Raw genomic sequence first — 10,688 nt, 5'->3', positions numbered from 1 at the left:
TTGACTCCAGGCTGCAAAATCAATGCTCTGATCACCTTCCCTGTGTCAAATCATTTTAGACCTCTGCAGGGAGCTCAAAAGGTGGTGCAAAGGGGGAGGACACATATAACTGGTAAATCAATCCCTCTCCCTACCCTCATTTTTATAGTTCCTTAGGAGATGTGTTTTATCTTCATTGTCTCAATGCGTCACTATAGAGGTAGAAATCACTTATGAAATAAAAGAAAACAAAATAAAACAAAAAAAGAAAAAAGAAAGAAAACCAAATAACTGATACAAGAGTAGAGGGACAGAGTATCCTGGGAAGCTTTAGGGAGAAGGTAATATCTGTATTTTACTGAATGAATAAGTATGCAGAGTGGGTTCACACATAAATAAAGTGGGCCTTGAAGTGGAGCACAACTTGACTTTACCTGCTAGATTTGGGGCTCAGGGACTCGGGACAGCTCTCACAATTTACAGAGGGGCCTTGGCCTGGATGTGTAAAAGCCGTTTGCCTGCTGAACTCATGGAACAGGCCTGGGTATATGCCCTAAAGAAATGAAAACAGATGTCCTCATATAAACTTGTACCAAATGTTCAAAGCAGCATTATTCACCGTGGCCTAAAGGTGGAAGCAACCCATGCTCATCAGCTGGTGCGTGGATAAACAAAATGTCATGTAATCACAAAATGGAATATGTAGCCACGGAAAGGAATGCAGTACTGCTCTATGCCACCGCATGGATAAACCTTGAAAATACTATGTTAAGTGAAAGAAAAAGGACCACATATCACGTGATTCTATTTTAGGGAAGTGTCTAGACAAGGCTTCTGTAGATAGAAAGTAGATGAGTACTTGCACGTTCTGGGGGAAGGGGGGGATTTGGGAACCGACAGTAAGGGTTATGAAGTAGTCAGAATGCTGTGAAATTGATTGTGCGGACGGTTGCACAACCCTGTGACTATGGAAAATCACTGAATGGTACATGTTAAATGGCGGAGGTTGTGGTTATGTCAGTTATATCTCAGTGAAGCTGTTTCAAAAAAAAAAAAAAGTTGAATAAGGAAGTCTTGGGAAAGGATAGAGCTAGAAATACCCCCACTCCATCACTTAAGGGGTGCCTTTTCTGAAAAAAAAGAAAATGCCTGATTTATTCTCCTCTGTTTCACAAACTTTTGTAAATCTGGTGTCCTGGCCTTTTCTGCAGGTTTCTGTATCCCAGAGAGTTGGCCTCTGGGGATGGTTTCTATGGAGGGTCTCTTGACGTGCATTGTTGTTTTGTTTGTTTATGGTACTAGGGATTAAACCCTGGGCTGCTCCACCACTTAGCTACCTCCACAGCCCTTTTTATCCTTCACTTAGAGACAGGATCTCCTACCTTGCCCAGGATGGCCTGGAACTTTCTCCTCTCCTGCCTCAGCCGCTCAAGTCTTGGGATTACAGGTATGTGCCACTGGAGCCCTGCAGCTGTCCTGTTCTTCAGGTAATAGGAGAGGTAGCCACCACACACGAACCTTTGGGACTTGGTGTCATGGGATTTTAGGAAAGGACAGTCATTTTTTTCTGGCCAAAATATTTTGCCCTCAGGAAACAACTGTTAAAATGCAAATACATAGCTTGGAAGAGCCATCATCCCACTGTCACATCTAGGAATTCCTCTGTCCTTCTCCTGGGGTTCTGCATTAGCCTGGAGTCCTCTGGTGGGGAGTGTCTTTTCCTGCCTGTTTCAGGCTCAGTCCTAGGACTGCTTGGAAGGCTCTCCTGTGCCCTCCAGATCCATGTGATCTGGCATCGTCTGAGATGTGATCTTGACGCAGGGCAGGCACAGTCTACCAGGGTTGCCAGACTGAAATGCAGCCTTGACCTGGATTCTCACGTCTGGTGTGGGTTAGGTGGAGTAGTCTCTGAATACCCCAGCTCCAAGTCCGATCCTTCAGCCCCGTGTCAGTCTTTCCCATAAGGAGGATGAAGCTTGGAATCCACCACATAGAACTGTGCAACGTAACCCCTCTGTTCTTCCAATTTTCTTCCTTCCTTTCTTCCCGCTTTCCTTCCTTCCTTCCTTTCTGTGCTGGTGAGTGAACCCAGGGCCTCCAGCTTGCCAGGCCAGCACTCTGTCACCAAGCCACATCCCCAGCCCCCACATGATTCCTTCCTAGAACAGCAAAAACTCATCTTTGCTGGAATAAGTATCATAACACTGCTTACCCCTGGGTATGGTGAAGGTGGGAGTTGACCAGGAAGGGCCCAAGGAACTTTCTGCAGTGATCTTCACATCTTGACAAGGGTTTGGGCTGTTCAGGTGTATGCATTTGGGACACAACATGACAAGCACTCCCATCCAGGGGCCTCGGGTGGGCTCCTCTCTAAATAGAAACCTAAACTAACTACATTACCACAATTCGTCACTGTAGAAAAGCAGTTCCCACAGCCTACATGGGCCCCAAAGAACCCAGGGTCTCATATATGACAGGCAAGCCCTGAGCTTACATTCCCAGCCCTTTTAGACAGTTGGTTCCAGCAGAGTGACAGAGGAACTTAGAGACCCCAAATGCCCAACAGAGCCCGTTGCTTCATCTGGGTGGAAATGTGAGCAACTCCAACACTGGGATCAGACTTTTCAAACCCATTCCCATCGAAACCACAGGAATGAAAGATGCCGCCCAGGGAATGAAGGAGGGTAACTCACTTTTGTGGGGTGAGGCATGTCTCCATGGGGAGCAAAAGCAACTGTGGTAAGCATTTTTATATCTCATCATCTTAAATTTGTCTTTGTAAATCACACCACTGAGGCTCAGAAGTTCAGTGGCACATTTTTCTAGTCCCAGGAGCTATTGGAGCAAAGGAAACTGTGGATCCAGGTCTCTCAAGACTAGGTAGGTGCCCTTCCATACATGTGCGCAGCAGCTCGGGGACACCATGTTCAGGACTCTGAGAAGAAGCTTCTCTGGGAAATGCTGTGTGCACAGCTCACCACTGAAGAGCGCATAGGGCACAGCAGTCCTGGCAAGAGAGCCAGGTGCAAGGGTCTGGCTGTGTTCGCCTGGGGCTGCCAAGACAAGGTGGCGCAGACCACAGTCTCTCACCCCAGAAACTTTCTTTCTCGCAGTTCTGGGGACTGGAACTCAGGTCATGGGGCTGGCAGGGTCGGTCTCTCCCAAGGCCCCTCTCCTTGGCTCCTAGATGGCACCTGCTCCTTGTGCCTCCACATGGTCTTTCCTTGGCGATTGTGTAGCCCTGCTGTCTCACCATGCGTCCAGATCTCCTCTTCGTATTGGGTGATCTCATTTTAACTTAATCCTTCTTGAAAGGCCCTGTCTCCACATACAGCCACATTCTGAAGTACTGGGCCATTTGGATTTGGGAGGACTCACAATTCAGACCATAGCACTGTGGGACAGAAGAGTGATGCTTCAGACTTTGGAGACCCCAGATGAAAAACTCAGGACATTCCTAGCCATATATATCTCAATAGGGTGGTGGGCAAAAGAAATGCGGGCAAAGGCCAGTCGTTTCCTCAACAAATGCTAACTGAAAAGTTATCACAGGCACCATCTTGGTTACTGGTAGTTAAAAGAACTTTGCTACAAGCCCTGTGTGATTATGAGGCATACAGATTAGTAATCAAAGTAAACTTCTTTGAAGGTAAGTGCAATAGCTAATGATCTTTCTTATGTCATTTAAAAACATCCTTGTGTTAGGTCCAAGGTATAATTTGAGGTAGTATTCACATGGGTTTTTATACCGCGAACAAATATTTTCATCATTTTGAAATGGAATACTATCTAGCTGCCTGACACTTCCTGTTTAGTACTAACTTTATACTGTTAAGCCATGCTAGATGGTAGTACTTATTTTTTTCCTATGGCTAGTCAAGAGAGGCTTCAGTAGTTCCTGTTAAGAAGGACTCTTGTGGAGCATGGTGGTAATCACTGTTATCCCAGTGATTCCAGAGGTTGAGGCAGGAGGATCACAAATTCCAGACCAGCCTCAGCAATTTAGTGAGGCCCTAAGTAACTTAGCAAGACTGTCTAAAAAAAATAAATAAAGGGCTGGGTATGTGGTACCCCTGGTACCAAAAAAAAAAAAAAAAAAGACTTTTGGAGACTGATCAAAAACCTATTGCTCAGGGTAAGTAATGAGAAGCTTTTGTAACAAACAGGCCTAACCCAACAAAAATTAACTCCTCCTCCTCCTCCTCCTCCTCCTCCTCCTCCTCCTCCTCCTCCTCCTCCTCCTCCTCCTTCCCCTTCTCCTGTTGCAGGGTTGTGGATAAAACCCAGGACCTCATGAAAGCTAGGCAAGCATTTTCTACTGAGCTACAGCCCCAGAATTACAATAGTTAATTTCTTATTCAGGTTGGACATGGTGAGGGCTGGTAGGGTCCCCTGCTTTGTTATGTCACTGAGGACTTGAGGCTGCTTCCTGAGTATCGGTGGCACTGCCATCTCCTACATGTGCGCTCCAAGGTCTCTTCAGTGGAAGAGAGGGCCTGGGGAAATCTCCCCTGTCCTCTGAACTGCCGTATCCCGCGGGGGGTACACATGCTTCAGTGTATGTTCCACTGAGGAAAACTGTCTCGATGCCACAGGGCGGGAAATGTGGCTTAGCTGTGTGCCCAGGAAAGAGACATGGCTTTGGTGAACCCTGGTGGGTCTGCGCTCAAGGCTCACCTTCCTGGTTTTCCATCTTTCCAGTTGGTGCCTTGGGCTCAGTAAATTCTCTAGGTCCATTTTCCTTATCTACACAATGGAGTGATGATTAGGCTCATTTCATAGGAATGTTGTCAGATTAAGGGAATATTGTGTGTGTGTGGTGCTGGAACTTGAACCCAGGGCCTTGCATGTGCGAAACTCTGCCACTTAGCTACACCCCAACCCAGATCAGGGGAATTAATACACACAGTGTGCTCAGGGTCCGTCCAGAGCAGGCTCAGGAGACATCAGCCTACTCTGAATCCTAATGTAGTCATCCTGCCATATCCAAGGGGTTAATTCCAGGATAACTTGTGGATTCCAAAACCCACAAATGCTCAAGTCCCTTCAAGTCCCTTATATAGAATGGCAGTGTTTGTTGTTGTTTTTTGTAGTATTGGGGATTGAACCCAGGGGCACTTTATCACTGAGCTATAATCCCCAGTCCTTTTTCTTTTTTCTTTTTTTTTTTTTACTTTTATTTTGAGACAGTGTCTCACTAAGTTGCCCAGGCTGGCCTGAACTTGCAATCCTCCTGCCTCAGCGTCCCAAATCTACTGGGATTACAGGTGTGCACCACTATGCCTGGCAAAAAGATGGCAATGTTTGAATATAGCCTGCCAGATACTTAAATCTTCTCTAGATTACTTAGAATGCCTAATCCAATGTAAATATTATTATTTATTTATTTTTGCAGTACTGGGGATTGAACCCAGGGGTGCTCTACCACTGACTACATCCTCAGCCCTTTTTAAAGTTTTTTTAAAAAAAATTTTTTTAAAGAAATGCTTCTTCTTCTTTAAAGAGAGAGAGAGAATTTTAATATTTATTTATTTTTTTTTTTTTAGTTTTCGGCAAACACCACATCTTTGTTTGTATGTGGTGCTGAGGATCGAACCCGGGCCGCACGCATGCCAGGCGAGCGCTCTACCGCTTGAGCCACATCCCCAGCCCCCTTTTTAAAGTTTGATTTTAAGAAAGAGTCTCACTAACTTGCTAAGGCTGGCCTTGAACTTGTGGTCCTCCCTCCTCAGTCTCCTGAATAACACATTGTAAATAATATTAAATAGTTATTATTCTGTATTGTCCAGGGAATGATGACAGGAATGTGTATGTCAGTGCAGACGCAATTTATTTTTCAAATATTTTTGATCCATGGGTGGTTGAATCTGCACATTCAATCCCTGTGGATGCTGAGGGCCAGGCATACGAAAATCCCCGTGAGGCTTTCATTCATAGGCTCCTTGCAGCCTACCATGCCTTCTCACCCTCCCCGCCTGCTCCCACTGAAGCAGCCCTGGGAGGTAGGCCTTTACAGATGGGAAGACTGAAGAGAGGCTGGGAATTGCCAGGGTCACATGGCACTCGGGCAGCCAGCCCTCCTGACTCAGGCCAGCTCCTTTCCCGTCTTGCTGAGGTCATGATCATGACCCCGAGAAGCCCTGGACTCACTCCAAGGTTGCTGAGAAGCTGGCAAGAAAGGTCTGAGTTACAGAGAACTGAGCTGGCTGCTTTGGTCCTATACTTGGGGTCTCATGGAATGTTCCAGAGTGGTTTCGCCCTGGGTACTCAATTTCCCCTAGGGATGGACGACTTGACTTGCTCTCTGTGAAAAATGGCTCTGTGCCGTCAGCAAGCCTCCAGGGACAAGGACCGTGACGTGGGGAGTAAGTACCCAGTTGAGGGTTTCTCAGGCACTTTTGGTCCAGCTGACAGTCCAAGTTTTATAGCCAAGGATGGCAGAAAGAGTGACTTGAGTTTCTTCTCACTAAGGGCAGGAAAAGAGCACACTGTCCCCAAGGGTAGGAAAAGGGTGTCCATTTCAGCACTGATCCAGCTCACCTGGGCACCAGTGAGATGGCCGTGGAAAACCACCTGAGTTCATCTTGACTTCAGAAACGTTGGTAGTTCTGCTGTAGTTGACCAGTGAATGATTTTCAGGAAGGCCCTGGGTTCCTTCGATCTCTAGCACTTAAAACAAAACAAACCACCGATCTTTGGAGAAGTGTTTTTTTAATTCATGAATTCTGCTTCGGCATGAGGGTGTCTTTGGATTTTTAGGGATACATGTTGAGACATGAAATCATTTGTTTCCCCAGATGTTTGCCTGCCTGAGCTCGCCAACCTTGTTTGTTTATCTAGAGCTCTGTGTAGGCAAGATGACTTCTGCTAATTGCCTTGTGTCTGTGACTGCAGAGACAAAGCATTTTTCTGTTGTTAACCATCTCGTCTTTATGTGTGTAGGTAAGTCATAGATCAGTCATCAGAAACACGTGGCAATTGGTGAATTTTGCCATAAGAGCTAGGGAGGCTTGGACGTTGGTGAGCACCAGGTACATCTTTCATCTCCATTTGGATTTACTGCCTTTCAATCAGCTGGAAGTGTCTTTCAGGACCAGACTGGACTTCCTGGAAGGCTGGCTGAGGTGGCAGGCAAGTGAACCCATCAAGGCTGCCCGTCTCCTGCGGGCAGAGGCCAGGTACCCTGGGAGGCAGGGTTCCAGCACACTACCCATGGCACTGGGCCAGATGTGGGGCTGGAATCCAGGCAGGAAGCCAAGCTCTGCCCAGACATGGAGCCAGCCTTCATGGCGCAACAGTCTCCGCTCCAGACCAGGGACAGGAAGGGCACACAGGTCTGAGTGTCCAAGATGGACCGAGTTCTGTGAGGCCTGAATGTGTGTGCTCTGATAACTGAGCCCTTTTATGCTTTGCCATTTTCTTGCCTGGGCTCCAGGTTCTCGGTTGGTCCCTCGTCTCTTTAGAATGAGGTAAAATGGACAGAAGCCTTCCATTCTGAGGGCCTCTGGTGTCTTAAAGCTGTCCTTAGGGGACAAACCTCTAGGTGAAGGAGGAAGTGCTGGGGGAGGCTGGAGGTGTCTTTGGGATATCTCTCCCTGGCGCTCTCTCTGGAGCATGCTTTGGCTGCGTACAGTGCATCTGCATCTTGGTGAGTTTAGTAGAGCTCTCTGGGGTTTGGGGGGGTAGGCGGTGAGGATGGGAGGAGGGGGCAAGCAATGGAGCCAGGTGCGCAGGGGCTCTGCCTTTTGGAAATGTGCCCAGAGCACCACATCGCCTTTCTGAAGGGAAAACCAAATTCTCTGGTGCTGGGATGGAACCTGTGGATTGGAGCTCGTGAATGCTAGGCAAGCCCCTGTCACTGAAGCACAAGGCTCTTTGCTGAGATTTCTGGGAGACCAGACTTCCCATTGTTTGGCTCTCACCTCCGCCCTTCACAGACCTCTCCCCTTTGTTCACCTGCTTATTTCTGCTCCACAAGAGCAGGGGCAGTCTCTCTCATTCTCAGAGAGCTCACCCACAAAGTCCCCTCTGCGCCTAGCTGGTCTGCCCAGGCTGAGTTGAAGAGAGCCCCCACAGCAGTTAGAATCCTGGGGCCAAAGGCACTTCCTTTTATTTTCACTTCTCTGGAAAAGTTCCTGTTGGATATTCGGCCTTGCTGAACTAAGGTGTCAGGGCAGGACTGCTGCTGGGGATGCACATGATGGAGCTCTAATATTGTGGGCTGGGTGGGCAGTGGGGGCACCTAGCAGCTGGTGGGGGAGGAGAGGGCCCCTTAAGCTCCCCCAGAGTGTGACCATGATCTAAAGATAGGTAGTCACCTGGAGAGCAAACTTGCCCTACAGTTTTCATCTTCAAAATGCAAGTGAAATATCAGGTATGGTGGTGCACACCTGTAATTCCAGGGACTCGGAGGCTTAGGCAGGAGGATAGCAAGTTCAAAGCCAGCCTCAACAACTTAGCAAGACCCTGTCTCAAAACAAAAAATAAAAAGAACTAGGGATGAGGCTCAGTTGGTAAGCACCCCTGGGTTCAATCCTGATGCCAAACAAATAAGTAAGTAAATAAAAATTTAAAATGCGAGGAAGCCTGGGTGGAGGTGCTCATCTACAATCCCAGTGACTTAGAGGCTGAGACATAGGGTTTGCATGTTCAAGGCCAGCCTCAGCAACTTAGTAAGACCCTGTCCCAGAATAAAAAATTAAAAGGGCTAGGGATGTAACTTGGTGATAAAGCACCCCTGAGTTCAAGCTGCAGGACAAAAACAAAACAAAATAGTATGCGAAATTTGACTTACACTCTAGAATGCTGGGGCCAAGGGCACTTCCTTTTATTTTCATAAAACATCCATGTTTGCTTTAATATAAAATTAGGTTTGTGCTACTTGTATATTTATCTTGCCTGTATGTACAAGGCACTGTTTTGGGCAGTGAGAATTGAGTGGCAAGCCAGACTGAGTCGGATTTTAGGACCTAGGTGGGAAGGCAAATGCTTTCCTGCCCAACCAGCTGCCATGGGATTAATTTGGGGGCTGCATACCTACAAGGACCTGGTGAACTGAGTTGTTAAGAGTTGCCTTATTTCTCAAGGACTTTTGTTTTTATTCCTTTGCCGTACTGGGGACTGAGCCCAGGGGTACTGTACCATTGAGCTACATCCCAACCCCTTCCTATTTCTTTATTTTTATTTATTATTTAAAATTTGAGATAGGGTCTCCCTGAATTGCTGAGGCTGGCCTCAAACTTGAAATTCCACCTCAGCCTCCGGAGCAGATGGGATCATGGGCCTGCAGTTCGGTGTCAGGTTTTAAGGACTTTCTGTGGCTATTCCAACATTTGACTGGCCTTAGCTCCAAGTAGACATGCTGATAAATGTGTGAATTATGAAGGTCAAGTCTACTTCTCATCTAGGGGCTTGATACAGCCATTCTGGTTAGGGTGCTGTGATTGACTTTAGAGCCACTTGAAAGCAACCTGTAATGAAGGGCTGAGGAGGATTAGACCCAGAGTGCCACAGTCTGGCTGGGCACAAAATAATGGAGCCGCCACAAAGCCTTGTAGGTTCAAAAACAACTCTATTCCTGAACTCTCACTGGCACTCTACACACACTTCCCGGGAACACACTCCCTCCACTGGGCTCCAGGCGCCAATTCTCCGGGAACCCCAGGAGAACTCAACGCCCTAATCCCGGAGCAGGGTCACCTTTCAACCAATTCCTCTAGCAAAACGCCAGGAGTCATTCCGACTAAACTGTGGCTCTCAACACCAGAGTCGTAGCCTGGTCACACGACTCATTTGAACTGGGACCAGGTGGAACCCAGACCCCTGGGTTAAGCACTGGTGTCAGTCCCCCAGCCCACGCTGCACCCATCCTGGACTGACATCACCTAGACAAACATGACTCAGGCATTCACCTGATAGGGAGTCTTCAGCCAGTGCCACCTGGGCCAGAGTTAACACGGCCAAGGTCATGGTGCTGATGCTGGTTGCCTCCCCGGCCCCGGGCTGCCTGCTGGGGTGTGGGCCGGGCTGTGGGTGAGAAGAGCAGAGCTGGGAGCCGTGGACATGACTTGGCAGGAACGTGCTGCGCACCCCCCTGGGCTACTTCTGGTGGAGCACTTGCTTAATTAGGGGGTGACCAGTTTGCCGTCCTTGGAGGCCCTGGGTCCTGTGGTGGATCCACTTCTGAAGAGGCTTTGGTGGCTTCCTGGGAGTCTTCTTGGGGGCCTCTGGAAGCAGCTCTATGAGCTACACAGGTAGGTCTCCAGTGTCCTCTGATCTCCCAGCAGGAGGCAGGCAGCACAGGAAGGAGAACAGATCTGGGGGGTCAGCGCAGGAGAGTGTGGGTCCAGCTCCGTGTCCTCCTGCCTGGCGTGTCCATCACTCAGCTTTCCCGAGCCTGTTTGGCCCTCAGCATGACCTGTGGCGTGGGGACAGAAGTCACCTCACAGAGGGATGCAGGGACTGGAAATAGCGCTCATCAAGGGCCCAGCCCAGTGCTGGGCAGAACAGAGCGTCCAGCATCGTGCTGTCCATTTGCAGATGGACATCATCACAATTGTCACCAGCAGGTGAGGGGCCCGCTGGTGCCCACGAGGACAAGCCCTACAGGGAGGGCAGAGTGCCCAGCCCTGCTGCTTCCTGCATGTCTAGTTTGACACTCTATGATTCGAGCTCTTGAGGACCTGAGGGTGTTTTCCCCTTGGCTGCTG

This window comes from Marmota monax, unplaced genomic scaffold (assembly GCF_021218885.2).
Source record: "Marmota monax isolate L192 unplaced genomic scaffold, Marmota_monax_Labrador192_F-V1.1 WCK01_AAM20220418_F8-fsc00288, whole genome shotgun sequence".
In the NCBI taxonomy this organism is placed as follows: Eukaryota; Metazoa; Chordata; class Mammalia; order Rodentia; family Sciuridae; genus Marmota; species Marmota monax.
Note: the sequence above shows the minus strand (reverse complement) of the source record.